Raw genomic sequence first — 18,277 nt, forward strand, 5'->3', positions numbered from 1 at the left:
CCAACCCATTACTGCCAGACCTGGTTTCTGCTGAGCTGGGCATGTGGAGCTTCATTGGCCATCCATCCTCGCAGCCACTCCTGCCCCCACGCCATTCCCATGCCAACAGGTTCTGGGAGGTTGGTGGTCAGGGAGTTTGTTCTCAGAGTAGTCCACTCCCCATGTACCTGTGTCTGCCCCTGCTCCAGTAGAGGGCCTGGAAGGGTGGGTGATGCCTGGGGCATGGCAGCAAGTTGTTGTTGTTTTTAGGTGCCATCAAGTCGGTACCGACCCATAGTGACCTTATGCACAGCAGAATGAAACACTGCCTGATCCTGGGCCAACCTCACTATTGTTGCCACACTTGCGTCCATCGATGCTGCCATTTGGCCAATCCATCTCATTGGGGGTCTTCCTCTTTTTCTCTGACCCTCCACCTTACCAAACATGATATCCTCAAATCATGATGTTTGTAACAGCAACATCTGCATACACAGACAGCCCTTATTACACAAGCAGGCACTATTCTAAACACCAGTCTCTATCAACTCACTTAATCCTGCAATAACCCGATGAGGGAGGGAACCAAGGCACAGAGTGATGAAATGACTGGCACAGGTAACCACTGCTAAGAAGTTCCGAGCTGGAATTTGAACCCAGGTCTTTGGTTTTCATGCTGTTGTGTCTCTGGGAGTCTAGGAGTCTAGCCCTTGGGTTAGAGATGGGCAAGGGCAGAGTGGGAGACACCTAGCTCCTGACTCCTTGTACTGGATTGAGAGGCCCCTCTCAAGGGCCCCGCAGGGACACATGTCCTGACAGCACTGGGACCCCACAAGGCCCGGGAACCATGGATAGGGCTCCTGGGAGCTTCCTCTTTCTGCCTAGTTGTCCACCCACTGCCTGCTTCCCCAGGGCAAGGCTTAGGCAGAAGCCCTAACCTCAAATTCTGAGGCAGAGGAGGCCCCCTGCAGGTCAGGTTAGCTCTGCTCCTCTGGCTCCTTTTCCAGCCATCTGAAGAAGGGGATAAAATTAGGCCTGGAATGTTAGACTCAGGAGTGCTGGGAAGGGCAACCCTTGGCTGGTGATGAGGGGCCAAAGCAGGAGGGGGCCAGGATCCAGACTAAACTACAGATGACCTCAGGCAGGACCTAATCTATCAAATACAGAGACTTCAAAACATTCATTGGAAAACGTCCATTCTTTTTTAATTCCATTTTCCCATGAACGTTTTGAAGCCCTCTTGTATAGCATCATTTGAACTTCAGAGCAACAAAGAAAGATTTTGCATGCTTTCTCAGTAGGAGGCCTGAGTTGGATTCCTGGCCAGTGTACCTCACAGGCAGCCACCACCGGTCTGTTAGTGAGGGCTTTCATGGTGCTATGATGCTGAATAGGTTTCAGTGGAGCTTTCAGGCTAAGACAGGCTAGGGAGACAGGCCTGACTATGTGCTTCTGAAAACCCTATAGGTCACAATGGTCCAATTTACAACGGATCATGGCGATGACAAAGGACCAGGCAATGTTTTGCTTACCAGTGTGCATGGGGTCATCATGAACCGGGGGTGACTTGATAGCAGCTAATAACATGCCCCATGTGACATCTGAAACTCAAAATTAAGTGGATGTCCTCATTTTATTGTAACCTTGCCTGCAGCTGTGAGCCTCAGGTTTCTTATCTGTCCAGCAGGATGGACATGCTTCCCTGCCGTATTCTGCACCACCCTGAGGATCTGGAGAGACATACAGAACACCTCATTCCTGAGCACCTACTGTGTGCCCAGTACTGGGTTAGGGCTTGACATCTGTCATCCCAAATACACCTCACCCTACATAAATGCAAGAACATACCATGCTTGTAGATTGGAAGACTTAACATTATGAAAATGCCAACACTGCCCAAAGCAATCTATAAATAATAATATAATCCTGATGCAGATTCCATCATCATTCTTAAAGAGATGGAAAAACTAACCAACAACTTTATTTGGAAAGGAAAGAGACCATGAATAGGCACAACACTACTAAAAAAGAAGAACAAAGTAGAAGGTTTCACACTTCCTGATTTCAAAACCTACTACACAGCTATGGTAATTAAAACTGCCTGGTACTGGTATGATGGTATGGTATGATGGCAGATACATAGACCAATGGACCAGAACTGAGAACCCAGGACTAAATCCATTCATCTATGGGCAGCTAATCTTTGACAAACTCAATAAATGGGGGAAGAGATAGTCTCTTTTGTAAATTATGCTGGATATCCATTTGTAGAAAAATGAAACAGGACCCATATCACATAGAAGCCTCACAAGAAACTGATGGGATTGGTATTATATGATTAGCCCTTCATTCCACACAAATCCATGGAGCTGGGTATCCTGTTTCTTTGCTAGGGAGCTGACACTCTAGTGGGAAAAACAGACAGGAAGCAAAATAAATTAAGTAAAACAAGTCAGATGGAAGTAACTGCTGTTACTCTTGTTGGGTGACATTGAATCGAGTCCGACTCCTAGTGACCCTGTTTGACAGAGTAAAACTGCTCCCAAGACTACTAGACTGTAGTCTTTATGGAAACGGATCAGTAGGTCTTTGCTACCACTGGGTAAGTTTGAATTGTCAGTCTTTCCAGTTAAAAGCTGATTGCTTAACTGTCTCACCATCAAGACTCCTAAGGAAGTGCTAGGTAGAACACTAAAACAGGGAAGGAGCAGGGTGTATTGGGGAGCTTCTGTTTCAAGCAGGAGAACCAGGGGAGGCCTCAGTTAGAAGGTGGCATTTGAGCAGAGATTGTATAGTCTATACAGATATCAGGAAAGGGAATGCATGGGACAGGCAAAGACCCTGGGGCAGGAGTGAGGAGGTTGGTGTGTCTGGAGTAGAGGGAGCAAGGGAAGAATGGTGGGGACGGTGGCCAGAGGTGTGTGTGTGTGTGTGTGTGTGTGTGTGTGTGTGTGTGTCTTTGCTTTTCCTCTGAGTGGAATGTGATCCAATCCCAGAGCTCTGAGCAGAGGGAAGATATGATCTGACTTAGGTTTTAACAAGATTTCTCTGGTTGCTGGGTGGAAAACTAACTGTTGGTGCCATAATTTTGTAGAACCCAGTGCAAAATGAAATGTGGGGTCCCTTATTTTAAAAGTTTGAAGAATTTCAAGATGGTGATGGTAGAGCATGAAACCAAGTACAAGACTATTCTAAATGTGAGTCCATGGGAGAAGACACAGGTTGTTCACCTGTGAAGGCAGTCCTAGGGTCAAGGATGGGAGCAGAGAGACCACGAGGACACTATTGCAGTTGTCAGGCTGAGATGACCAATGAGAAATGGTCTACTACCCACTACTTTATAGGGAGAAGCTAAGTCTTAGGTGTGCTCGCCCTTATTGCTGAATTTCCAGAGCATGGTGGGTGCACAGTTGCCTTTACTATCCATCCCACATGGAGTTCTGATGCAGTTATCTGTATATTTCCCTTCTCTTCCTTCCAACCTGCCCTCTTCACCCAGCTGGCTGTGAGCTTTTTAAGGGTAGAGTATCATGTTTCTTTATCTTTTATTCATTCTCCTATTTGCCCATTTATCCATCCATCCACCAGCCTTTGTGCTGAGTCTCATAGAATTTATTACAAAAAGTAATTAAACGTGGTGGGCTGAACACTGTACCCAAGACAGCCAAGTGACAGCAAAGGGAAAAGGAGTATGCCCACATGGACAAGAAAACGAGCAGTTGACATAACTTGGGGAGATGAAAAGAGATGGATGAGCAGTAATGAACTAACCTGCAGCTTTCTCCGCTCTGGGGAGGGCCTGCAATCAGGGAATCTAACAAGAGACAAGAGGATGACATGGGCCCTAAGAAGCAGGAATGCAGTGCTGGAGAGAGCTGAAGGGAGTTCCCTGGAGGATGGTGAGGAGAAGTTCCAGGACCTCAAGGCTCAGTAGGCCTGGGAGGCCTGCAGGGAGGACATTGCCAAGATAATATTGGACTGGTCATATTCCCAGAAGGTGTGACTGCCTTGAGAGGAGGTTTAAAGTCTAGTCAGAGAATTTGGGGATAAGTAGATGGTAGGTACATAGGAATCTCAGATAACAAATAATAACTAAAATTAATGAAACTTCAGGAAACAAAAAGTTTTAGAGGAGAGGAAATGTAATCCTAGTAGACTATATGATTCAATATCAGCATCCCATGCTTACAATAATAACAGGGAGATGAGCCTGGTGGTACAGCAGTTAAGCATTCCCCCAAAAGGTTGGTGGTTTGAGTCCACCAACTGCTCCACAGGAGAAAGATGAAGCAGTTGCTTCCGTAGAGATTTGCAGCCTCAAGGACAGTTCTGCTCTGTCCTATAGGATCCCCTGAGTTGGAATTAACTCAACAGCAATGGGATACTGATTTAATAAAATTTTGTGATAAAAGTATATAGGGAACGGAAGTGGAGTGGTGAGGTAGAAGTTAAATGCTAAACGTCTATAGGAAAAGATCAATAGCTAAAACCTAAAGTGGAATTTTTAGTGCTTGTGGTGCTATAGGATTAGCACTGAATTGCTAACGGCAAGGTTGGTGCTTGAAACCCACCAGCTACCCCTTGGAAGTCCTATACAGGGTCGCTATGAGTTAGAATTGACTCAACGGCCCTTACCAACAGTAACAGCAGATGCATGTTACATAGATATGAGATAGCGGGCAAAAAAACCCACCTGCAGAGGTGAGAGTAAGCCTGTGGATGGGACAGGGACCGTTGTGAGCTTTCAAATTCTGTCTATGCTCTTTGATAAAAATCAAACTTACTTAAAAAGCAAAGGGAAGGGGCAAAAAAAAAAAAGAGTGTATAGAGGAAGATAGAGTCCTCACTGAATAGTTTTCATCTTGTCTAGATGGGTCTGGGAAAAGGGATGGGGATAAGATTCTTATGATTCAATAGTGAGATATTATTTTATGACTGATTGCGACTGTCACAATGGTAAAGATAGAAGTTTTGTAACAACAACGGGGGAGTAGTTAATCTTACAGTCCAGAAACAGAGGTCCCTAGGACCATCAAGGGAGAAGAGCACAAGTGAAATGCAGGACCCTATTCAGAGAAGCAGCCACACTAGAGATGGAGGCAGAGATGGGGATATGGAGAGAGGGAGCAGCTGAAGACTCTAGATTCATGGGAAGAGAGGGACTGAGAGCTGGCGGTCAGGAGGCAGGCTTGCAGAATGTGCCCTTTGGTGGTTTAAATTATTATATATGCCTGAGTGTTAATAAAAAAATTAAAAAAAAAAAACTAAAATGAATAGAGAGAAATACTGTTGACTTATGGTACATGTTGCTGTTGTTAAGTGCCGTAGAGTCGATTCTGACCCATAGTGACCCTGTATAGGGTTTCTGAGGAGCAGCTGGTGAGCTTAAACCACCAACCTTGCAGTTCAAATGGCTTTGCAGTCTGGCGCATTAACCCACAGTGCCACAGGGGATTATAATCATTGCAATGAAGCAAAGTATATGATTTGTTGAATATAAAACTGATGATCTGCCCTGTAAACTTTCATTCAATTCACAATAAAAACTTAAAAAGAAGAAAGAAAGAAAGGGGAAGGAAAGGAAAGGCCCCCAAACACATCAGCCAATGCACGTTCGTTCATCCTACTGAAGCCCACAAAGAACCAACCTCGATGCAGGTAGGACAGTGTGGATGGAACAGTGCAGGTGGACAGAACTAAGTACCTGAGGGAGCAAGCACTGCGGGAAGTCAGAGGCAGATATTAAAGTGAAGATACAATCCTCACTCATGTCTTAATTGCGGGGTTCTCCAGTATCCCAACAGTACTTCAGTAACTTCCTGCAGCCACTCCATAAATATTCACACTGGCAGGTTAGACCTGCTTAAATCAGAAAGCAACTCCTGGGTGGGATGTAGCTCAACCACAGAGCTGTTGGGAGGGGACAGTACAGACCACTCCTCTCTCTTCTTTCATGGGTCATTTGGGCCCAGAGTCTTAAGTTTCCTGGACTCCTTGTCACACAAAGTCTCTCATATACATGTGCATGCATGAGTGCATGTTTACACATAGGTGGGGGCACATGCATATGTGAACAGGTGTCTGTGGGTGTGAGTCTGTCTTGACCAGTTTCAGCCCTGCACATAGGAAGCGGAAGACTCAGAGTTTCCTTTCCCAGGAGGTGTCTTCAGAGCTGGCCTTTAACCAAAACTGTGAGGTCAGCAAAGTTAATCCTGGTGCCCCGCTCTTTTCCCCATGCCTCCTCACATTTTTCTTCACCAGAATGAAGTGATAAGTCTTTTAAAAAGTGATAGGTCTGCATTTTTTAAAAAAAGGACAAAGTGTTAAGCTAAAGAAATTAATCTTTGATGGTGGAGTTTCAAGTCTCTTCCTCTAAGGAGAAGTGTCATTTGTTTGTTTTGGCTTTGGTTTGGTTTGGGCAGGGAGCCTTCCCAGTGTCCCTGCAGCCTCAGGCTCCCTCCTGAGGTCATGCTCTCCATCAACTGCCAGAAGCATTTCCTGGGAGGGGAGTGAGGAACATCAGCTTCCTCTGGCTCCAAAGTGAGCCACCTGCTCAGCCTTTAGCTTGCCCCTTTCCCTCCTGCCCTGCCACACCCCTATCCAAAAGGAGGTGGGGGCATTGAGGGACCAGGAGTGACCCACTCCATGTCCCGAAAGGCTGGGGGCTGGCCCAAGCCTTTGAAAGGTGGGGGACCCAGCTATATCTGAGTCTGATTTGACAGCTGTGAAAAAATGTCAGCTGCTACCATCAGACGTCAGCAGTAATATCCCTCATTCTACGTCCTCCTCTGAATCCAGCTTGAACCTCTGGCAGTTCTCTGTCAATGTACTGTTGCAGCCGTTTTTTAAATATCTTTGTTGTTGTTGTTGTTAAGTGCCATCAAGTCGGTTCTGACCCATAGCGACCCTGTACAGGGTTTCCGAGGCTGTAAATCTTTACAGGAGCAGAACGCCTCATCTTTCTCCTGCGGAGCAGCTGGTAGTTTCGAACTGCTGACCTTGAGGTTCACAGCCCGATTCATAACCACTATGCTACCAGAGCTCCTTGCAAAATTTTATTTGCATGCATTATTAATGATATTGTATGATGATTTCCAAATTCCATTGGGTCACCTCTCTTAGGAGTGGGCACAAATATGGATCTCTTTCAATCAGTTGGCCAGGGAACTGTCTTCCAAATTGCTTGGCATAGATGAGTGAGTGCCTCCAGTGCTGCATCAGTTTGTTGAAAGATTTCAATTTGTATTCCATCAATTCCCAGAGACTTGTTCTTTGCCAATGCTGTTAGTGTACCTTGGACTTCTTCCTTCAATATTATTGAATCTTGATCATATACTACCTCTTGAAGTGGTTGAACCTCCACAATTTCTTTTTGGTACAGTGACTCCGTATATTCCTGCCATTTTCTTTTGATGCTTTCTGAATCATTCAGTGTTTTGCCCATAGAATCCTTCAATATTGCAGATCAAGGTTTGAGTGTTTTCTTCAGTTCCCTCAGCTTGAGAAATGCTGAACGTATTCTTCCCTTTTGGTTTTCTAACTCCAGGTCTTTACACATTTCATAATATTTGACTTTATTTTCTATTTTAAACAACATAAAAGATGATTATATGCATACAGTTTCATAGTCATAATAATATAGATACTGACAATATGCCATGCAGGCTCCTGATGGGGCATGGTAGGATTAGCACTGGGCTTCGAACCACAAGGTTGGCAACTCAAACCTACCAGCTTCTCCTTGGAAACCCTCTACAGGGTTGCTGTGAGTCAGAACCAACTCTGTGACACTTAACAACAACAACTGTATACTAGGCACAGTGCATGTATCATTGAATCCTTTCAACAACTGTGAGGCTGATACTTTTGTTATCCTCATTCATGATACAGATGAGAAACTAGAGGCCCACAGGAAGTGTGTCACCCAAGGTCACACAGCCAGGAAATGGCAGAGGCTGGGATTCAAACCCAGAGCACTGGCCCTAGTGACTTTCACTGCTATCCCTCACCCCCAGGCCCCTGCGGTAGCTCAGCTCCCCTCTCTGGCTTGTTCTTACTTTCCCACCCAACTCCCAGGTCTCACACAAACTCGTACCTTCTCTCTGAGACTACAGCCAGAACAACCCAACACTCCTCTTCCTGGGAGTCCTCAGGGACAGCCAAGGGGAGGGGAGGGAGCCTCTTCCTCAGGTTTCTGTTAACATTTGTCATTTGTCAAGGGACCTGACCACTTGAGAAACAAAATAAACAGTAATTCACAACCATCTAGGAGAAGAAGGGAGGAGAGGGGTGGGAACAGGTGGGAAGGGTCTGTTGGTACTGTTCCCCTCCCCTCCAGATCTGAGGGTGTCTGTTAAGGACGTGCTGCCCCACTGGGTGCCTGACAGGCCTGAGGAGTCAGCATTTGGGAGACCACTCACCCTGGTCTCACACTGACCACTTCCTTTGAGCCTGTGCCTGGCATACCTCAGACTTTGTGGAGGTCTCAGAGACCCTGAGAGGGCAGGGCTAGGGTACAGACTTCACTGTCCCACAAACAGCCAGGAGCAGGGAAGGGGGTTGGAGAGAGTTTCCGGTTCCTCTCTGTCTTTCCATGGAGTGTGGTCACATGCAGGGTGAGAAGTGGGGTGGGTCAGGGGTGCGTGGGAATGTTGGGGAGCAGAAGCCGCTCCCTTCCTTTAATGACCCCTAGCCACACTCCTTGGCCACATGCCTCCAGTCATGCTCTGGGCCCTCACCCCCGGCAGCCACCTCAACAAGCTCATTACATTTTTCATCTAACTATTGAGCCTAGGCAAACAGCTCCCCCACTTAGAGGCCTTCAGGAGAATTTCATAAGTCGGAAATTCGGCTAAGCTTCAATCAAAAGCATGTCTAGAATCTTGCCATCTCAGTGTAGGGCAAGACCTTAGAACACATCTAGTGCTATACATCCATTCAAAGCTATCATCCCTGCTGAGTGGCCGGGCAGCTTTTGCTTACATACTCCCAGTGATGGGGGACTCATTACTTTCTGAGGCAGATCAAGGTTCAAAATGCTGAAGGCCTTCTTCCTTCCATAGAGCTGAGGGTTCAGCACCATCCTATTGAAGGTGTGGGGGTGGGCCTTCAGAACCAGCTGAATTCTCCTCTTTATAATGTTTGGAGCAAATTTACTGCTGAACCTTCTCCCAGGCATCTTGCTTCCACTCTCATTGGAGGTCAGTCCTATCAGCTTCTCGGGGAGAGTGGAGAGAGTTCTTGGCAAAACCTGACCCGTATCCCCTGAACTTTGAGGGAGAGAAACATGTCTCAGGGGCTAAGACCAGACTCTTGCTGGAACATGTTTAAAGGAAGTGGCAGGTTGGGAGTACCCTGGCAGCAGGGAAGGCTAGATGGGTCATGGGCTTATTTCTCACAGCCTGGTGGGCATGACCTGACAGTACTAGGTGTCAGACCAGCCAGTCCCTACTCCCCTTCTCAGCCTGGAAGCTGCACCTTTATTGATGCAACCATCACCAGATCCCCATTGCTGTCTATAGAAGTGACCCCGTGGGCTCCCACGGCCATGCTGTGACTCAGTACGGACCCCTCCTCACTGCCAACATCTGTGCAGCCAGCTCTGTGGCCTGAGGGAAGCCATTATGTTCCTTCCTGTCTGAGTTACCACTCAGCCTCCATCCCCCTGGGAGGAAGCAGGGCCCAAATAAATAAATAAAATGAAATAGACATGTTTGTCCCTGTTAAGTTTCATCTCGTTAGATCCACCCCATTGCTCCGGCCTGTCAACTTCTCTTTAGATCCCAGCTCTGTCATCTGGTGTGTTTGCCATCATCCTCCCCTAGCTGTGTGACATCTGCAAATTTGATAAAGTACATGGAGCATGTTGTCTCAGAGGTAGCCCCTCCCCACACCAAGCGGCTGGAGCATGTACATGTGCACATCCCCACACTCCCCCCTCTCTATCCTGGGCATACCACCCTCTCCAACTACCTTCCTCATCTGGGTAGGGACCCTGGACACCTGGTGCTCAGCAGATGTGTCTCTGTGGGTGCTGAGGTGCTCTGGGGACATCGACACCTCTCCTCCACTGGCTGCTATTTGAACAGCCTCTCACCTGGCCATGCTTGCCTGCCTCTTGCATCAAGCTTGGGGAAGATTGACCAGCCAGCAAGGGCCCCTGGTCTCCTGGGTCTGCTGCGTGGCCTTCCCTCTATTGCAAATATATGCGGTGCAGTGCCTTGATCCACACCCTCGCCCTCCTCTTGGTTGTGCCTGTGGCTGCTGGTGTGGGACCAGCTCAACTGTGGAGTGAGGACTCCATGTCTGTACACCTGCTATGTGTCGTTTCTCTGACCCTTCTCTTTAGGGAACCCATGCCTTTCAGTCATTGGATAGCAGGGGCAATCTGCTCAGAATTATCCAGCTTGGTGCCTCACTATGGAGCTAGATACTGCCTGATCTCCGCAATAAGGCTTAGCAGAACAAAATGACCAAGGGCCTGGGGGAACCTTTCAGAGTCTTTTAGTCCACGGGATGCTGGTGTGTAGAGGGTTCAGGCATATTGCTGTTGTAGTACCAGTGGTTTCTTCTCAGGGAAGATGGTAATAGCTAGTTGACTGTATCAGTTAGCTTGGGCAAACTGATGCTGCAGTAACAAACAGCCCTGGCTTCTCTGTGGTTTATACAAATACTAGTACAGATTCTGCTCCATATCTTCCTCACTCTGGGACCCAGGCTGAGAGGCTGCCTCACTTGCAACATCCCTGGTTGTCATGGCAGTGCCATGGTTCTCTTGCATTCACATTTAATGGACTAAAGAAAGTCGTAATCAAGCTGACTCATTCCCTAACTCATGGTGATCCCCTGCACTTTGGACCATTACACTACCCAAGGATGAATCACCGTTGTGATTCACAGGGTTTTCATGAGCTGATTTCTAGGTGTAGAGCACCAAACCTTTCTTCTTAGTCCATTTTGTCTGGAAACTTTGCTGAAACCTGTTCAGCATCGTAGCCGCATGCAAGCCTTCACTGACAGATGAATGTTGGCTGCACTGGCCGGGAATCTAGTCCAGGCTCCTACATGGAAGGCAAGAATTCTACCACCAAATGCCCACTGCCTTTTCAAAGAGAGTCCTCTGGAGGACTTCAAAGACTGAGGTCTTGTGTATTGAAGGAGGAGATCAGGAATTTTGGCAAATGGCTTCAGTGACTACCATATTCTCCTTCACAAGCTCAGAGTCACCAAGTGCCCATGATACCACTCAGATGCTTGTTCTCCCAGTGCAGTGAGAGATGTTCCTCCACAGTTCAACCCAGAAGTGTGTCCTTGACTCTCCCCTTCTTCACTCTGTAGTGACTGCCCACCTGCTGTTCCCCATTCCAACTAGGAGATTCTGAGCAGGCCCTCCCTTCACAGAATGCCATGTGGGAGGCATGGGTTCAGTTCTGACTGGCCACAGTGCTCGCTCCCCAGGGAGAGACCTCGAGGTAGCCCTTGAACCAAAACTGGGCTGGTTGAGCCCTTCCCTTCTCACTGTCTTTTTGAATGTGTTCTCAGAATGATGGCAGCCATGTGGCAGGGTTCTCTGAGAGTATATGGTCCTCAGCTGCCCCCACCCTGGATTACCTGCTCTGAGGCCCACCTATGCCTGCCTGTTGGTAGATTGGTTTTATGCGAGTCAATCAATTCACTTCGTGCTTAAGTTTGTTTGAGTTGTGTCTCTGTCACTTTCTACAAAAGAATGCAGATGGATACACACTCCTGAGGCGTCTCATCCATGCCTGTTACCAGTGATCCACTGTGTGTCACAATTTTCTGGTTTCATGTGATAAAATTTCATAGAACTACACACACATACTGCATAAAAAACTAGTGATGAAATGTACCTGAGTTAATGGTATTGTATCAATGTCAGTTTCTGACAATGTGCTGTGGTTATCTGAGATGTTATTGGGGGAAGTTGAATGAAGGGTACATGGAAACTCTGACTATTTGAGTAACTTTTGGGAGTCTTAACTATTTCAAAATAAAAGCTTCTAATAATAATAATAGTAACAATAATAAAAATGTAGCGACTTAAAGCAGTTAGCTGTTTATTTACTCCTGATTCTACTACTTGGGCAGAATGTAGTGGGGACCATTCACTTTTGTCCTCTGAGAGCTTTGCTGGGGTTGGAACATCCAAGGTGGCTTCTTTTACACATCTGGTCTGACAGTTGGGGGTTACCTAGGCATCTCTCTCTCTTGTTTGTTCCATGTGGTCTCTCCAGTAGGGCCTCTTTACACAGTGGCTCGGGGTCCAAGAAGGTGAATGTGGAATTGACAACCCTATAGAGGGTCGCTGTGAGTCGGTACTGACTCGATGGCACTTAACAACAACTTAAGGCCTAGGATCAGAACTGGACAGCATCCTTTTCATCACATTTCATTGGTCCATGCAGTTACAAAACTAGCCCACACTCCAGGGAGAAGTAACAGAGCCTACCTCTTTTTTTGTTTTGTTTTGTTTTTTTAATAACTTTTTATTGTAAATTGAATGAAGGTTTACAGAGCAGCTCATCAGTTTTACATTCAACAAATCACACACTTTACCTTGTTATAATGATTGCAATCCACTCCATGTACCATTAGCCAACAACATTTACCTCTATTCACTGAAACTCATGGACTTGTTCCTGTGTCTCCCGCTACCTTCATCTTTCCTCTGCCAACCTCCCTTTTATTATACATCACCTGCCCTGTCACCCATGTTAACATGTGCCCACCCTCTAGCCTGTGAATAATCCCCCCACTCCATAACCGTCATAGAATTAGACCCCAACTTTTGATGAAAGGGGTACATCTTGGGCTCATCACACACTTAAACATGCCAGAGGTTCCTGATTCACTTCCCCTGAGCTAGTCTTGGGATGAGGAGGTGGAGGCTGGAGAGAGAAACAGGGCCGACCATAGAGAGGGGGGCATGGATTGAGGGCCAGAGCTGGACTCCAGGCCCAGGACTCACTCGCTGAAGGTCCTGGCTCTGTCACAGTGTCCCCTTGTCAGTGTAGCCTGTGTCTTCCCGTTCTGCTTCGCACATGCTGGTGTTTGCAATCAAAAAGTTCAGCGGTCCTTCCAGTGTGCTTAAATTAGTTCCCATGAAAACCAAATCATTTCATTTGCGGAGAAGGGCTTAATTGCAAGGGGAACGAGGCAAAGGGAATTCTGTTGCCTGTTTTCATTGAAGAAAATTACTGTACTTTCCCCTGTCTCCTTACTAAACAGAAGCAGCTTAGAAATTGGGCTGTAATCACCAGTGATACCTCCTCTACCCTTTCTTCTCCTCAGTCCTTATTGCTCGGCTCTTTGCTACTCCTGAGGCCCTCCTTTGGACTGCTGTCTGGCCCCTGCTGGCCCAGCAGCCCAGTCCTGGTCCTCTAGCTTGGCCCTTTCATGGGTTGAGTCTTCCTATACCACTGAGACGTTGAGATGGTCCCTCCAGTGGCATGGAGGGACCACAGAGATGAATTGGCTCCACTTTTGGGAAGAAGAAACAGCCTGCCATTTTAGTTAGAAATCATGTTAATTGACTCCAAGCCCTCATTCACCAGGGCTGGTGAGAAATCCTATTTGGGCCCCTGAGGGGTAGACAGCCTTTCTTACCGGTGTGTTATACAAATCCTAGGCTTGTCTGGTTTGTGCTGGCGGAGGAGAGAGGGCCTGACCCCTGAACCATCCTCACCATGCCTTCTTCTGGTACCTGATGCTATGGGTTGGGCAGGTCCTCAATGCTGTTAGGTGCCTCACCTGAGAAAACCCAGCCAACAAACACATCAGCTCCCACCCCAGGGAAACCCGTTCCCTGTCCTCTTCTTGCTAAGCCTGCGAGCCCTGCCCACCTCAGACAGTCCAGATGATTCCCTCTGTGGCCAGTGTGGAAATTGCTGACCTGGGGGTGTGGGACAGGGCCCCTTGAGGGGAGACAAGCCTGGTGCCCACAGGAAATCGTCACACTGCAAGGAAGTGGGGAGTGTTGAGACCAGGCCAATCAGAGAGTGGCTGCTGTGTCCCAAGGTATTCAAGTTAAAAAGGGGGGAAAGTTAAAACATGTTGACCAAACAAAGGTAGTCTGAAGAGGGGTCTGGAGGTGTTCAGACCTTAACATCTCAAATGTTGGGCTTGCCTCCTCCTTCTATTGCCAGCCTTTCATTGAGCACCAACAATGTGCTAAGCACTGTTCTAAGTGTTGGGCGATTCATGCCCTCCTGGAGTTGACAATGGACAGTGGCAACAAGACAATGCGAATAGGTAAAATATGCAGAAATACAAGGTTGGGCCATGGAAGACATGCAGGGATAAGTGGGCATACAAATAGTACCAACTGTGAAGATGGCATTGCAGGGGCATCTGACTTCCTCTGACTTCACAAGGGGGAAGGAGGAGACTCAAGATCAGTATCAGCTTTCCTCTGTGATTTCCTCTGAAGTGGAATACGTCCACCCTCCAACCTTTTACCAAATCTGACACCAGCCACTCCTCCCTCAGCACTCTCTCCTGGATTCAATACTTGGTTGCAGTGGCCACATAGAACTCTCAGACAGTACTCATGATGATGGGCCGGGGTTTATTAGGGAAGTAACAGGCTACCATTCAGGATCAGGAACGACTCAGGAGGCAGTTCTTTGATCAGGAGAGCCAGTCTTACCTGCTGGCAGGCCTCTCTTGGCCACTCTGTCCCTTGGGCCTCTTGGGCTGGCAGGTCCCTGCTTAGGCAAATGTTACAAAACATTTTAGTTCTACCAATAAGGGCTCAGAGTCCTGGTGTGGTGCTGTAGAATAAGCACTGGACTGCTAATCACAACGTCGGCAGTTTAAATCCATCAGCTGCTCCTTAGAAACCTATACAGGGTCTCTGGGAGTCAGAAATGGCTCAAGGGCACTTAACACCAATAAGGGCTAAGAGACATCCTTTTCTGCTCGTCAGCCTCAGCTCAAGGCGTCTAGCGTTCTAGCACCATTGATCGGCAAGTTTAGCTTCATCAGCTGCCCAGAGGCACTCCACTCTGCCAGGAAGCAGCCTGCCTAAAGGTGCTCAGGTCTCTTGCTCTGTGGGCCAGAAGTCCACAGTGGCCCCATCTCCTGGTGGTCTTTTGGTTCTGCTGCCAGCGCTTCTCGCCATCTCTGGTGTTATAGCTCCCTCTCTGCCTCCTGGGTTTAGGAAGCTCTCAGTTCAGGGATCCCAGGTCTGAAGGATACGCACCACTCCTGGTTCATCTTTCTTAGTGATAGGGCAATCCCTTCTGCGCTGGGATTGGCTCTTTTTTAAGCTTAGCAGGAGGGTAAAACGGATCAATTCCTTTGTTAGGGTTCCATCCTTATACCTTATTTGCATGGTACCACCCCCACAGGGATTCCATGCACATTATTTGCATTATTAGCAAGCCGTCCAATCCCTCTGGTGAGCCATCAGCACCGTATCTGCATAGTTATATAGTTAATAGTTAATAATTTTGTACGAGGTGGGGCCACAGTGAGAAAGGCCACATAAAAGTGATTCATCATACCATGGTGGGGGTGCAGCTACAATCTCAAACAGGAAAGGATGACGGAGCAAGACCTGAAGGAGGTAGTTAGTAGGGGTGGTGAGCCCCATGTAGATCCAAACAGCAAACTGGACAGGTGGAACAGCAAGTACAAAGGCTAGTGAAGGCTGTGAAGAGTGAGCTGAAGGAGAGGAGAGGGAGGCAAAGTCAAAGGAGTCACACGGTAGGGTGCAGACCACGGCAAGCCTCCCAGAAGCCTTTGTGCTGCTTTTATTGTGCTGACAAATCCATGGCAGTACCACAAATCTGAGAGCAGCTTCCTCTTCCTTTCTTCGGACTAGGTGGAAATGCGTTGACAACCAGGCTGTCTGGGTTCAAACCCTTGGCTCCACTACTTACCTGACCTCCTGTGCATTAGTTTCCTCACCCATATAAAGGGGAAAACATTAGCATCTGTCTTATGGGGTTACTGCAAAGATTCAATAAGCTGCAGCACTTAGAACAACGTCCAGTGTCATCCATCATGCATCATGTGTTGGCTAATTTTTTCTACTTCTTTCCTAATAACCTTCCTGCTCCAGAGAGAAAGTGATTTGCCCCAAAGTCCTTAGTCAATAAAGGGGAGAGCCAGTCCTTAGGCTACTGAGCTCCAACCTCCATGCCCCCCACCCCCAGGGTAGTGGTGCCCCCAGGAGAATGTGATGGCAGCAGGCAGCATGGGGCCCTTGAGGGTCCTGTTGCCCCTCACTGATGACCTTCCACATCTCATCTCCCTGACCTGGCATGGCATCCTCTGTCCAGATTCTCTAAAATCCTTTTCTCTAGAACTTTCTCTGGGGATGGGGCCGGGAAGCTGGCCTGTTTGTCCCCTCGTAAGGGTGGTTCAGCAACACTTGGGTTGAAGCCGACAGGATAGTGGATTTGAGCCCACACACCTGCCTCAACAAAGGGATCTTTTTGAAGGCTCAAAGTCAATGGTGTATTAATTAAGGGGGAACAGCTGCTACCGCAGTTCTTATGATAAGTCAGTGACAAATGGCCGTGTTTACTTTTTTCCTGAGCTGAAACTCTGGAAGGTGGCTTGGAGCTCCTGGATGGATGTCCGTGGCTAAGATTTGTGGAGTACAGCTTCTCTCTTGCCCACCAGAGCTGCTTTATGGGCACCCACTGAGGTCTGAGAGGGCTGTTTGTCACCGAGGAGAGACAGGCCTGTGGCACTGGGGAGCACTTGAAAGGGATTCAGGCAGAGCAATGCAATTCCCCAACAATAGCTTCCATCCAAAAATGCCCTCAGATCCCATCTCTGGGCAGATCCCACCACCCCACAAGAACCATCCCTTGTGAAATAAAAGCTTGTTAAAAGTGAGTCTGTCCTTCAAAGCTGAGGACGATTGCAGAGCGAAGATCTGAACGTCTGCAGGGCCTAGCGCTGAGGCGACACCTGGGGCTTCTGCACCAGAGACAGGAGCAGCCCGCCGGGGGCCTTTTGTTACGGAGTTTACAGTGTTTTGATCTCATGTCTGCTCTCCAAACAGCTTCTCCGATATAGAGCCCTGCATTAGCCTCCTACTTAGCTGAAGCAAAACACAGCGGAGGGCAAAGCTTTCACAGAAAAGCAGAAAAGGGAAAGTTGGGCTCTTTTTTGGGTTGTGCTTCTGGGTCCTTTCACTGTCAGCTCAGCACCCGTCAGCACCCACAGGTGGAGCCCTGTGTGCATAGGTTACAAACCACACGGGGCACAGAAGAAGCTGAAGAACTCCACACATACTACCAATCCTTACAGCATTGCTTTGGGGACAAAGGGAAAGACTCATGGACAAGCAGCGCATTCCCTGCCAGAGGCCCCACATGCCTACGGCTTTCCAGAATCCTGACACACCTAGGGTGGCTGGCCTCCAAGGTTGAGCAGGTGCTGATGGCCAGTAGGATACCTGCAGTACTCAGCCAGCCTTGCCCACTTCGCCTGTGGTGAGGGACCGCCACGCACCAGCCAGACTGTACCCTAGTGGGCCACACGGTGGTCCAGGTCCTTTCTGAGTGCTGTATTCTTTCCATTGGTTTGGGCCTAGATGAGATTCTGCATCATCAACTTCCTGCCCCTTCCGGGTCACAGCAGGTCTAGCAGCTGCTGAAGAGCCCCTTCTACCAAGCCTGTCTCCCGTCTCCTCCCAGGGCTGGGCACTGAGCTCCTCAGGGGAGCCTCTTAGGACCTCACCAGGAGACAGCAGTGGGGCCAGAGGAGAGGCCCTATGGACACCCATCCTACCTACCAGCACTTGTTACTTAGACATAGAAATTGAGGTCCAAGGGGTTGAGCAGTTTGCCAGACTCTGCCATTAAAAGGCAGAGGCCCAGAAGTAGGGAACACCAGCTCCCCAGGAGGTGCCCAGATCCCTCCCTCCTGCTGGGTCTCTTCCCAGCCAGGTCCTTCAGAGCCCTCTCCAGTCCTTGCTCTCAGCTGACCTCTCTGGAGCCAGTGATGAAAAACTCCACACACTACCAATCCTTATAGCACTGCTTTGGGGAAAAAGGGAAAGAGACGTGGACGAGAAGCACATCCATTTTTAATAGTTTATTCATCCAACAGTTTCCACCCTGATACTGAAGCCTGTTTTGGTTTTTGTTATTCTTCTGGCTGGAGCCTGATTATGGGAACATTTCTTCGCCACGGGGCTGGCGCTTAGAGTCCAGCCCAGCCCATCATCCAGACATCAGAGGAAATGAGAGAGTATTGCTACATTGATGGAGACTGGAGCTTTATTAAGGAAACGAAAAAATACCAATAACCAGAA

This window comes from Chrysochloris asiatica, unplaced genomic scaffold (genome assembly GCF_000296735.1).
Source record: "Chrysochloris asiatica unplaced genomic scaffold, ChrAsi1.0 scaffold00038, whole genome shotgun sequence".
NCBI classification, from domain to species: Eukaryota; Metazoa; Chordata; class Mammalia; order Afrosoricida; family Chrysochloridae; genus Chrysochloris; species Chrysochloris asiatica.